Below are 12,744 nucleotides of genomic sequence, written 5' to 3' on the forward strand. Positions count from 1 at the left end.
ACACAAACACACACACATACACATTTTGAGACAGAATTTCACTCTGTTGCCCAGGCTGGAGTGCAGTGATGTGATCGTCACTCACTGCAGCCTCTGTCTCCCGGGTTCAAGTGATCTTCATGCCTCAGCCTCCCAAGTAGCTGGGTTTTCACCATGTTAGCCAAGCTGGTCTCAACCTCCTGGCCTCAAGTGATCCATCCACCTTGGCCTCCCAAAGTGCTGGGATTACAGGTGTGAACCACCTCACCTTAACACATATTTTGTATGTTATATGTGTGACATCCTGTATTCTTACAATAAATTACAGAAAAAAAATTAAGAAAACCACAAGGAAGAGGAAATATATTTACTATTCATTTAGTGTAAGTGGATTATCATAAAGGTCTTCATCCTTGTCTTCATGTTGAGTAGGCTGAAGAGGAGGAGGAAAAGGGGTTGGTCTTACTGTCTTGGGAGTAGCAGAGGTGGAAGAGGTAGAGGAGGTGGAAGGAGAGGCAGGAGAAGCCAACACACTTGGTGTAACTTTATGGAAATACATTGTAATTTCTGATTTTTTTGCTTTTTCATTTCTCTAAAAATGTTTCTATATGGTACCAATTCTTCTTCCACCTTTTGCTTTAGTTTCAGTGCCCATATCATAGAAGGATCCATGTCATAAAAGAAGTCAAAAGCACTCTTGAATAATTAGAAACCTTCTGCTAGATGGTCTTATGTCAATTTGCTTTCTGGCACTGCTTCTTCTACATCTTCTTCCTCATTGTCTAGCACTGATTCAGAAGCACTCATCTCCATCGAGTTGTCTTCTGTGAATTTCTCAGGTGTGGTGTCTGTTAACTCTTGCAGTTCTCCAGGATCCATATTTTAAACCTTTAAACCTCTCCCCTCTCCCCCACTTTTCTGCCATATCTACAATCTCTTTCATGATTTATTTGATTAGCTCTGTCATAAATCCTATGAAGTCATGTACAACATCTGGATACAGTTTTCTCCAGCAGGAATTTATTATTTTGAGCTTGATGGCTCTCCTGACTTTTTCTATAATGATGGCATCTCCAATGCTGTAATCCTTCCAGACTTTCTTGATGTTCTCTCTATTGGGGTTCTCGTCCATAGGGTTGACATCCTTCCATACAGTTCTGTGTGAAATGAGCCTTAAAGGTCCTTATGATTCCCTGACCTAGAGGCTGAATTAGAGATGTTGTGTTTCGGGGCAAGTAACCACTTCGATGTCTTTGATGTTGAACTCATGGGGTTCTGGGTGGCCAGGGGCATTGTCTGATATCAGAAGAACTTTAAAAGGCAGTCCTTTACTAGCAAGGTGCTTCTTGACATCAAGGACAAAACATCAATGGAATCAATCCAGTAAAAGGATTCTTGTTGTCCAGGTCCTCTTTTTGTACAACCCAAAGCCTGGCAGCTGGTGTTTTTTTTCACTTTAACGCTTGAGGGTTAGCAGCTATACAGATAAAGGCAGTCCTGATCATAAACTCAACTGCATTTGTACAAAACAGTAGAGTTAGCTTATCCTTTCCTGCCTTAAATCTTGGTGCTCACTTCCTTACTAAGAAGTGTCCTTTGTGGCATTTTTCCCCCCAGAATAGGACACTTTCATCTGCATTAAGAATTCAATTTTTATACTTCATTAGGGGAGAAATGGAACTTTAGCAGTCCTACGAAGGAGTTTTTAAAGAACATATTGGGTCTTCATAAACTGTATTTTTAAAGTTTTTTTCTGAAGATAGAAAATGAAAATAATTACCTAAAAATAGACCTCTGATATGGTTTCCAAAGAACAAAAGGTATTTTTTTTTAAATCAGGGTATGAGACTTGCTGTAAAACATTTATTGATGCTAATGTGAACCTTCAGTTGGAAAGAAAAAACTAGGTAGTCACTTGCAAACTAAATTTCCCCAGGTATCTTTTTTCCAATCTTTTTTTGCGATGGAATCTCACTCTGTCACCCAGGCTGGAGTGCAGTGGTGTGATCTCCGCTCACTGCAACCTCCACTTCCCGGGGTCAAGTGATTCTCCTGCCTCAGCCTCCTAAGTAGCTGGGATTACAGGCATGTGCCACCACACCTGGCTAATTTTTGTATTTTTAGTAGAGATAGGGTTTCACTGTGTTCGTCAGACTGGTCTCAAACTCCTGACCTCAAGTGATCCACCAGCCTCAGCTTCCCAAAGTATTGGGATTACAGGTGTCAGCCACCATGCCTGGCCCCAGTCTTCTAATTTTTAAAGATACTCTTTCCCTTCTCTTTACTCTGAGATCTAATGTATCTATACATAAGCAAACTAGGTGCTTTATATACATTTTTGTCCCAGCCTTCGATGTAAACCTTAACTTAAATCATTAATGGAGACTTTTCTGGCACCCTAAGTTGAAAAGTTATAATGGGGAGGCTGTGAGGATTTTTTTTTTCAGCCCTTGGACCATTATTTACACTAGTTTCCTTGATCTGGTTTCCTCAGCTATAAAAATACAGTCCTATCTCCTCCAAAAGTCTGTTATAGCCAGCAAGATTCACAACTGCCAAATCACCCAGGATTTTGTATTTCATTTAAGAAGTCTGACAATGTTTTTATGCACAATATGATACAGCCAAAACCACATTTACCTGGGAATCAGGAAACCTGAGCTTTAGTCTAAATCTAGCCCTAAACAAACTGTGCAACTGTAGCTAAGTTCGTTGACCACTTGGGGTCTCAGTAGAGAAAACAAAAATTTTGGAATCGGAATCGAAGCAGAAGAGTACTAAGGTCCTCCCCCCATCCACCATCTCCACCTCTGGCTCTAAAATGTCATGTTGCTGTGAAATGCTATCTTTCATCTTCCGGGGCCTAGTGAGAGGCCAGGGTCCCAGGCAGCAAGTGCTAGAGAAAAGGTAAGGACAATTTATAAAGAAGTCCCTTGATCTCAGTTTCCCTGAACTATGCAGCTCTTCAGTCTTTAAAATGGCTACAAGACACATTAGCATTTCAAACACTGCTGTTGCCTGTGACAGGTGAACTCAGGGAGATTAGGAAGTAGCAAAATTCTGTTTTTGTTTTTCTTCAAGCCAGAATGGATATGTAAGCATTAACGTTGCTATTATACATACTATTCAACATTCCCCATTCATTTTTCATGAACTTACACAACATATCAAAGGGATGATGCTCTACTCCTTAGTGCGTCTCTGAGAATTACAGACAGACTCATTTCACTCTGTCAGCAAACCTGAAGGCCAGAGTCTTCAGTTGTGAGAATATCTTATGGAAATAGAAAAAGCTTTACAGAATATTCAACCTCTACCCAATCCCGCATCCCCATCTTCTCCTCTACACACTGCCTCCGGAAACAAGCACTGTGTGCACAAGTCAAACAGATACCTAAGCCCCCAGTGGACAGCAGCTTAGGCACCAGTGGGCAGGCACAGAGCAGGCAGAGGGTAAGCACTGGAGCAGGACTGGATTAAGGCCTCCAGAGCTGCTCCAGGCCTCCATAGCTCCTACTACCTCAACAATCCTTGCCACAACTGCGTTCCCATTCACTACAGAGACACTTACTTGAGCATCTCTCTTCAGATATTATTCCACAGATTCACATAGAAAAAGAAAATCACCACAGGAGAGTTTGAAAAAGATGATGATGAACGACTTTCACTGTATCCCACAGGATGGAAATTAGGTTGAAAGACTGGGAGTTTGGGGTGGGCGCAGTGACTCACGCCTGTAATCCCAACGCCTTGGGAGGCTAAGGTGGGTGGATCACTTGAGGTCAGGAGTTCAAGACTAGCCCGACCAACATGGTGAAATCTTGTCTCTACCAAAAATACAAAAATTAGCCGGGCGTGGTGGCATACACCTGTAATCCCAGCTACTCAGGAGGCTGAGGTGGGAGAATCGCTTGAACCTGGGAGACGGAGGTTGCAGTGAGCCGAGATTGCGCCATTGCACCCCAAACTGGGTGACAGAGCAACTCTGTCTAGAAAAAAAAAAGTCCGGGCACGGTGGCTCACGCCTGTAATCTCAGCACTTTGGGAGGCCGAGGCAGGCGGATCACGAGGTCAGGAGATCGAGACCATCCCGGCTAACATGGTGAAACCCCATCTCTATTAAAAATACAAAAAATTATCCTGGTGTGGTGGCAGGTGCCTGTAGTCCCAGCTACTCGGGAGGCTGAGGCAGAAGAATGGCGTGAACCTGGGAGGCGGAGCTTGCAGTGAGCCGAGATTGGGCCACTGCATTTCAGCCTGGGCGACAGAGTGAGACTCCATCTCAAAAAAAAAGAAAGATTGGGCGTTTGGAACCATCAGTTCTAGTTCCTACTCTGCTTGTAACTGGGAAGCCATGGGCAAGTCATCTGGCAACTCTGGACCTTAGTTCTCTCACTTATAAAATGAGTAGGTTTGACAAGACAATCTCTAGTATATCTGTCAGATCTAAACTTCTACTAGTCTATAGTAAGATTACTAAGAGCCAGGAAAGCGTGGTTTATATTATAAATCAAACTTAGCTATAATATGGAGAACATTTAAATATATAGATTCTGAGGCCCCACCCAGGACCTTTACAGAGTCCCTTACACAACTGACTGGACCGTATGACCAAAGGATAAGGATGAGCTGGCTGGGTGAACCTGTGCTGGTATTCAGGAACTGACATTCTGTGGGAATAAGTATTCACATTAATGAATGGAGAAATGTCTATTTAATTTGCAAATGATCACAAGCTAGCGGGGCAAATCAGTATTTCAAACAAACTTAGAGATTGAAGGAATGGTCAGAAGCCAAGAGCATAAATGTCAGAGAGGAAAGATCAAATGTATTGCCCCTGGAGAAGAAAGAGAAACTTCACTAAGATGAAGTTAGTAAGGCATATATATCAAAAAAAGATCTGAATGTCAGAGTAGATAACTGACCAGGAATCAGAAAATTAGCAGTTGGCCTGAAGGAATGTAGGAATTGACTGAGGTTGTCCTCACTTTGCATGGTTCTTAGATGAAAGAACGTCAGTCCCCAAACAACAGGGTTGAAATTTCAGTTGCCATGGTTTATTAACTGTGAGTAATTACATGAAGTACAAACTTGATTGCTAGCTCTTCATTTCACAACATAAATAACAGATGTGTATCACGATCAGTGACAAATCACATCACTTCTTTCACAGTCTGTCGGTGACTAGTCACTGTGCATCTGTTATTCAGTTAATGCACAAACAACAAAGTGTGCAGTGGGGTTGCCTCCTTGTCTTCCAATGATGAAACCCAAAAACGATAACTGAAAGAGGGAACTGGCTAACGAAGATGAAAATGCAGCAAAGTAACAAAAAGTGGTAACAGGAATGTAATAGGGTTATAGAAGAAATAGCTAACTGTGAGATTATTAACATTGATGCTATTTAAGGGACTCTAGATATGCACCAGAGGAACTTAGTGAAGGCAAACTAATCAATGTAAATGAGGAAAGTGGTTGTGACAAAAAGTATGAAGATGTCCCAGAGGAAGTGATGCTGGCAAAAACTTCACATTAAAGAAACTCTTGCAGATATTTCATGACACTGAAAGCACAAAGTGTAAAATATTGGAAGCTCATCCAAACTTAGGAGGGAGTATGATGACAATTCACCAAGGCACAGAAAAAATGTTTTCTCAGTATCATAAACTATATGACAAAAAGGAGGCAAGTACTGTTAAAGTACTTGGGATTTTTTTAATAAATACTGACATAGCTGGTTTTATTGTGCTTCACTTTATTGTGCTTTGTAAATATTGTGGGTTTTTTTTTTTTTTAATAAACTGAAGGTTTGTAGCAAGCCTGCATTGAGCAAGTCTTTCAGCACCATTTTTCCAACAGCATGTACTCATTTTGTGTCTCTGTTGCATTTTGTTAATTCTCGCAATATTTCAAACTTTTTCATTATTATATCTGTTATGTTAATCTGTGATCAGTGATCTTTGATGTTACTATTGCAATTATTTTGGGGTGCCATGAACCACACGCATAGAAGACAGTGAACATAACCAATAAATGTGTGTGTCCTAACTGCTCCATTGACAGGGTATTCCTCCATTTTCCTCCCTCTCTTCAGGCTTTCCTATTCCCCCAGACACCACAATATGAGGAAATTAAGCCAATTAATAACCCTACAATGGCCTCTAAGTGTTCAAGTGAAAGGAAGAGTCACATGTCTCTAAATCAAAACCTAGAAATGATTAAGCTTAATGAGAAAAACATGTTGAAAGGCCAAAAGCTAGGCATCTTGTGCCAGTTAGCCAAGTTGTGAATGCAAAGAAAAAGATCTTGATGGATATTCAAAGTGCTACTCCAGTGAACACATGAATGGTAAAGTGAAAGAGCCTTCTTGCTGATATGGAGAAAGTTTTAATGGTCTACATAGAACAGCAGTCCTCAACCTTTTTGGCACCAGGGACCAGTTTTGTGGAGGACAACTTTTCCACGGACCAGGTTGCAGGGGGTTTCAGGGGGTTTCAGGATGATTCCAGCGCATTACAGTTATTGGGCACTTTATTTCTATTATTACTTTTTTTTTTTTTTTTTTTTTTTGAGACGGAGTCTTGCTCTGTTGCCCAAGCTAGAGTGCAGTGGTGCGATCTCGGCTCACTGTAACCCCAGCCTCCCGGTTTCAAGCAATTCTCCTGCCTCACCCTCCCAAGTAGCTGGGACTATAGGCATGCACCACCATGCCCGGCTAATTTTTGTATTTTTAGTAGAGACGGGGTTTCACTATGTTGGCAAGGCTAGTTTCAAACTCCTGACCTCAAGCAATCCCACCTGCCTCGGCCTCCCAACGTGCTGGGATTACAGGTGTGAACCACCATGCCCAACCTATTATTACATTGTAATATATAATGAAATAATTATAAATTCACCATAATGTAGAATCAGTGGGAGCCCTGAGCTTGTTTTCCTGCAATTACATAGTCCCATCTGGGGGTCATGGGAGACAGTGACAGATCATCAAGAATTAGATTCTCATAAGGAGCATGCAATCTAGATCCCTCACATGCACAGTTCACAATGGGGTTCGCACTCCTATGAGAATCTAATGCTGCTGCTGATCTGACAGGAGGCAGAATTCAGATAGTAATACAAGTGATGGGGAGCAGCTGTAAATACAGATGAAGCTTCTCTTGCCCCCCCACCACTCACCTCCTGCTGTGTGGCCTGGTCTGTGGCCTGGGGGTTGAGGACCCTGGACAGAAGATCGAACTAGCCACAACATTCCCTTAAGCCAAAACCTAATACAGAGCAAGGTCCCCCAGCATTGAGGCAAGACCCTTTTGCAGCAAAAAGATTACTACTCACTGAAGGCTCAGATGGTCATTAGCTTTTTTTTTTTTTTTTAGCAACGAAGTGTTTTTTAAGGAAGGTATGTGCATTGTTTTTTTAGACATATGCTACTGCACAATGACTAGACTACAATACAGTGGAAACACAAGTGTTTTTTCTATAAGGCATGCACTTTTATTCAACTGGTCTGAAGTCAGTGTACGGGTATGCCCTGGCTACCTCCACCCACTCCCAGGGAGACCAAAAGCCTTCATACATCTCAAGTTGGGGGACAAAAAAGGGGGGCCACGAAAGCTGATCATTCAAAATAAAACAAAATAAAGAAGTATTAAGGCAAAGATTAAAAAAAAGTTGCATTACATAACTTACATGAAAGCAACGCTATCACGTCCCCTGTGTGGACACAGGAGAGGACTGGGCCATTCTCCTTAGAGAGAAGTGGGGTAGCTTTTAGGAGGGCAAGGGACTTCCTGTAACAACGCATCTCACGATATTTGGAATGACTATTAAAAAAAGAACAATGTACAATCAAAGTCCCTCGCCACACTGTAGAACTTTGGGGGATGCTCACTCCAACCAACTGCTGTCACCTTCACCATTCTAGTTTTTAAATCCTGAGTCAAGCCAAACAAAACAAAACAAAATAAAAAAACAAAGTCATGCCAGTCTCATCTTGTTTTCTGTGCAAGTTAGGTTTTGTCAAGAAAGGGTGTAACGCAACTAAGTCACAGTCTGCCTAGAAGCATCTGCGGTGGATGATGGAGGTGCCTGACTCATCATACTCCTGCTTGCTGATCCACATCTGCTGGACAGTGGACAGCCGGGCCAGGATGGAGCTGCCGATCCACATGGAGTACTTGCGCTTGGTAGGAGCAATGATCTTGATCTTCATTGTGCTGGGTGCCAGGGTGGTGATCTTCTGCATCCTATTGGCGATGCCAGGGTACGTGGTGGTGCCGCCAGACAGCGCTGTGTTGGCATACAGGTCTTTGAGGATGTCCACATCACACTTCATGATGGAGTTGAAGGTAGTTTCATGGATGCCGCAGGATTCCATGCCCAGGAAGGAAGGCTGGAAGAGCGCCTCAGGGCAGCAGAACTGCTTTTGCTGATGGTGATGATCTGGCTGTCGGGCAGCTTGTAGCTATCTCCAGGGAGGAGCTGGAGGCCACCATGGCTATCTCCTGCTCCAAGTCCAGGGTGACATAGCACAGCTTCTCCTTGATGTCATGTACAATTTCCTGCTTGGCTGTGGCGGTGAAGATGTAGCTGCACTAGGTGAGGATCTTCATGAGGTAGTCAGTCAGGTCCTGACCAGCCAGGTCCACATGCAGGATGGTGTGGGGGAGGGCATACTCCTCACAGATGGGCACAGTGTGGGTGACTCCGTCACCGTAGTCCATCACGATGCCAGTGGTACGGCCAGAGATGTACAGGGCAGCACGGCCTGGATGGCCACGTACATGGCTGGCCTGTCGAAGATCTCAAACATGATCTGGGTAATCTTGTGGTTGGCCTTGGGGCTCAGGGGGACCTTGGTCAGCAGCATGGGGTGCTCCTTGGCAGCCACACACAGCTCGTTGTAGAAGGTGTGGTGCCAGATCTTCCCCATGTCGTCCCAGGTGGTGACAATGTCTTGCTCGATGCGGTACTTCAGGGTCAGGATGCCTCTCTTGCTCTGGGCCTTGTCGCCCACATAGGAGTCCTTCTGACTCATGCCCACTGTCATGCCCTGGTGCCTGGGGCGCCCCACAATGAAGGAGAAGATGGCCCGGGGTGGGCATTGTCACCCGCAAAGCTGGCCTTGCATATGCCGGAGCCATTGTCGACGACAAGCATGGTGATATCATCATCCATGGTGAGCTGGCGGCGGGTGTGGATGGGTGGCAGAGAGGCGAGGGCAAGGCTCTGTGCTTGCAGGGTGGACACGGTCTCAGCAGAAACATAAGTTTTATATGCACTGGGAAACCAAAATATTTGTCTGACTTTGCTTTTTTGTGATATTTGCTTTTTGCAATGGTCTGGAATCAAACCTGCAATATCTCTGCGGTATGCCTATAAATAAAATTTCTTTTCTCATTATTTATAATGTTTTAAATTACAGCTTACTAACATTAGTTTCACTATGTTTTTTCATTTCTCTATACATTTATAACCAATAGAAATAGAGTTTCAAATGTTTTGACACATTTATGTATCATAAATTTTCTCATTGATTATTAAGATCATATAGAGTCAGCCAGCATGGTAAGTTTTGTTCTCACATTAGTGTGCAAAGCAAAAACTACAAGTATTTAGGAAACACGAGGTGAGTTTTTCATTGTACTGAGTACTCATCATCAGATATTTCTACAGCAACTGGGTCCAGTTTAAGCTTTACAACCAAAGATTGGCATGGAAAATGAAGAGAAGATAATAATAACAGGTAAGAGACTAAAAAAACTGGCCATAGAAAAACTGTTTAAGGAACTTGATAGATTTTAGCCACTGAGAAGACAGTTGAAGTGGTAATTTAACTATGGCTGATCTTCAATGACTTTTACATAAGGGATACTGACTAGTCATTATACATCTCTATAGATGACTGAACAAACAAAAACCAATTTTAACTGGAACATGATGGATTTGGGTTGACTTAAAAATGAACTTACAGTGAAAGAGGTACTATATATTAGAACAGATTTCAAAGAGAGCTCTGTAATTTTCTTTCTGCAAGTCCTAAAATGAAAAATTAGTTCTTATCCAATTGGAATGGTTTAAGTTTTGAAAACAGGCAAGGGAAGATGGACTGTATGACCTGTACAGGTCTCTGCCAGAGTTAAGATGCTGTGATTTTTATCATTGTAGAACTTTATTTTACCCAAAGCTGCCAATTATTTTTGAGCCCTCTACTTAAATTGTTCTTTGCTTTGCACATTCAGCTCCCTTTCTCCCAGATCCTCTCCAGCTAAAGGGCATTAGATTACGGAGTGGAACTCTGATGGGAAAGGAAAGCTGCAGAACAATCCTTTTTTCAGTGAGGCTCTGTGATGGGGACTGCAGTGGCTTTGATGTATGCAGCTCCCACAGCATCGGTGCATCCATACAAATGAGCCCTGAATGCCTGGGACAGGTCTTTGCTGCTGCTGCTACTGCTGCTGCTGCATTCTGTGCCCTCAGACAGTACTGCTCCAGAGCACCTGCCTGGGTTTGAAATATGGATATTCATTATAAAAATCCATAAATTCATTGCCAAATTGGGCATATTAACACCCTCCCAGGACAAGGCATTTACAGGGAGGACAAATATTGACCTTTTGATCTGTCTTCGGTGCTGATAATTCTTGAACATTAAACTAGACGGTTCTTGCCACAAAAAATCCACAATCTCGTCTCCATTAAAAATCATCAGGCCTACCAGGTAAGGGATTGATGTTTTCAAAGAGGGCACTGATGTATTCTCCATTCTCCTGTTTTCTCAACTCCATTTATGTATTAGCTCTGCTAAACTTGAATCTTGGTCCAACATTCTTTGGAGATGGCTCAATAATAAAATCTCTAACACAGCGCAGTGTTCTAGCCCTGCATCCTTTTTCTAATTAGTAGCTTTCCAGAAGGAAACCATGTGTCAGAAAAAATCCAAACCCTGAATGCTGATAGCTCCCAACAAGATGAAGTATGAGAGAAACAGAAACTCTTTAAACTATAAGTTATTTGAGGATAAGGTATCTTCTATTAAAAAAATACTACTAGGAATATTTGCTTTCTACTATAATTCTGGCTTTGAAAATAATAAAGTTGGCTTTAGAAATAGGGACTACAAATATTCTCCACTAATGAGTCTCACAGCAGAAATGAAATTTGTTCTTTAATCAAATTTCCAGTTGGAGATCGTTCTGAGTTTGTTTTTGTTTTGTTTTAATCTGACGTGGAGTTTTAGACTTGAGAATTGTCTCTACAGCAAAAATGTCCAGTATTGGTTGGTGGTTGGGCATTCCTGAATATGTCCAAATATTTACTGATGAGAAGGTTGTAAATTCTTTTTTTTTTTTTTTTTGCAAGGGACTGGAGTTTTATTATTTATTTATTTATTTATTTTGAGATGGAGTCTTACTCTGTTGCCCAGGCTGGAGAGCAGTGGTGCGATATCAGCTCACTGCAACCTCTGCCTCTGGGTTCAAACAATTCTCCTGCCTCAGCCTCCTGAGTAGCTGGGACTACAGGTGCATGCAACTATGCCCAGCTAATTTTTGTATTTTTAGTAGAGACAGGGTTTCACCACATTGGCCAGGCTGGTCTCAAACTCCTGATCTCAGGTGATCCACCTGCCTTGGCCGCCCAAAACACTGGGATTACAAGTGTGAGCCGCTGCACCCGGCTGGACTGGAGTTTTATTATTACTCAAATCAGTCTCCAATTCTTATTTTATTTTTAGAGATGGGGTATTCCTCTGCCCAGGCTGGAGTACAATGGCATGATCATAACTCATTGTAACTTCAAACTCAGGCTCAAGTGGTCCTCCTGTCTCAGCCTCCCAAAGCACTGGGATTACAGGCATGAGACAATGGGCCCTTTTTCTTTTTTTGATGGATGTTTATTGCTACAAACTCACCCCTTAGCACTGCTTTTGGTGCATTCCATAAGTTTTGGTATGTTGTATTCTATTTTTGTCTCAAGATATTTTAAAAGTTCCCTTTTAACTTCTTGACCTATTTGTTGTTTAGAAGCATGTTGTTTAATTTCCATATATTTGGAAATTTTCTAAAATTCCTCCAGTTCTTAACTTCTAGTTTCACACTTTGGTGAGCAAAAATATATTTGATATGATTTCAATCTTAAACTCATTTAAATTTGTTTAGACTTGTTTTGTGCTCTAACATAATGGGTTTTTTTTTTTTCTCTTTTTTTTTTTTTTTTTTTTTTTTTTTTTTTTTTTTTTTTTTTTTTTTTTTTTTTTGGGAAAAAGTCTCTTTAATGAATTGTGCTGGGGTACCCATATGAGGAAGAATAAAACTAGATCCCTCTCTCTTATCATATACAAAAGTCAAATACAAATGGATTAAAAACTTAAATATAACACCTGAAACTATGAAACTACTAGAATAAAACAATGGGGAAACACTTTATTTTTATTTTTTTTTTTTTTTTTTTTTTTTTTTTTTTTTTGGTGGAATCTACCAAACATTTATTTATTTATTTATTTATTTATTTATTTTTTTTTTCTTTTATTATTATTATGATGGAGTCTCATTCTGTTGCCAGGCTGGAATGCAGTGGCACGATCTCGGCTCACTGCAACCTCCAACTCCCAGGTTCAAGCAATTCTCCTGCCTCAGCCTCCCGAGTAGCTGGGACTACAGGTGCGTGCCACCACGCTCGGCTAATTTTTTTGTATTTTTAGTAGAGACAAGGTTTCACCTTGTTGGCCAGGTTGGTCTTGATCTCTTGACCTCGTGATCCTCCTGCCTT

General features: G+C 41.7%; 1 protein-coding gene and 1 pseudogene across 5 annotated transcripts in view; both read right to left on the bottom strand.

Moving 5' to 3' along the window:
* The window catches only part of FRMD5 (FERM domain containing 5), a 339,597-nt gene that overhangs the window by 113,400 nt on the left and 213,453 nt on the right, over positions 1 to 12,744 (bottom strand). The gene's annotated exons all lie outside the window — the stretch shown is intronic.
* LOC129050480 (actin, cytoplasmic 1-like) lies at positions 5,759 to 12,238 on the bottom strand (annotated as a pseudogene).

The sequence above is a fragment of the Pongo abelii genome, chromosome 16 (genome assembly GCF_028885655.2).
Source record: "Pongo abelii isolate AG06213 chromosome 16, NHGRI_mPonAbe1-v2.0_pri, whole genome shotgun sequence".
Taxonomy (NCBI): domain Eukaryota; kingdom Metazoa; phylum Chordata; class Mammalia; order Primates; family Hominidae; genus Pongo; species Pongo abelii.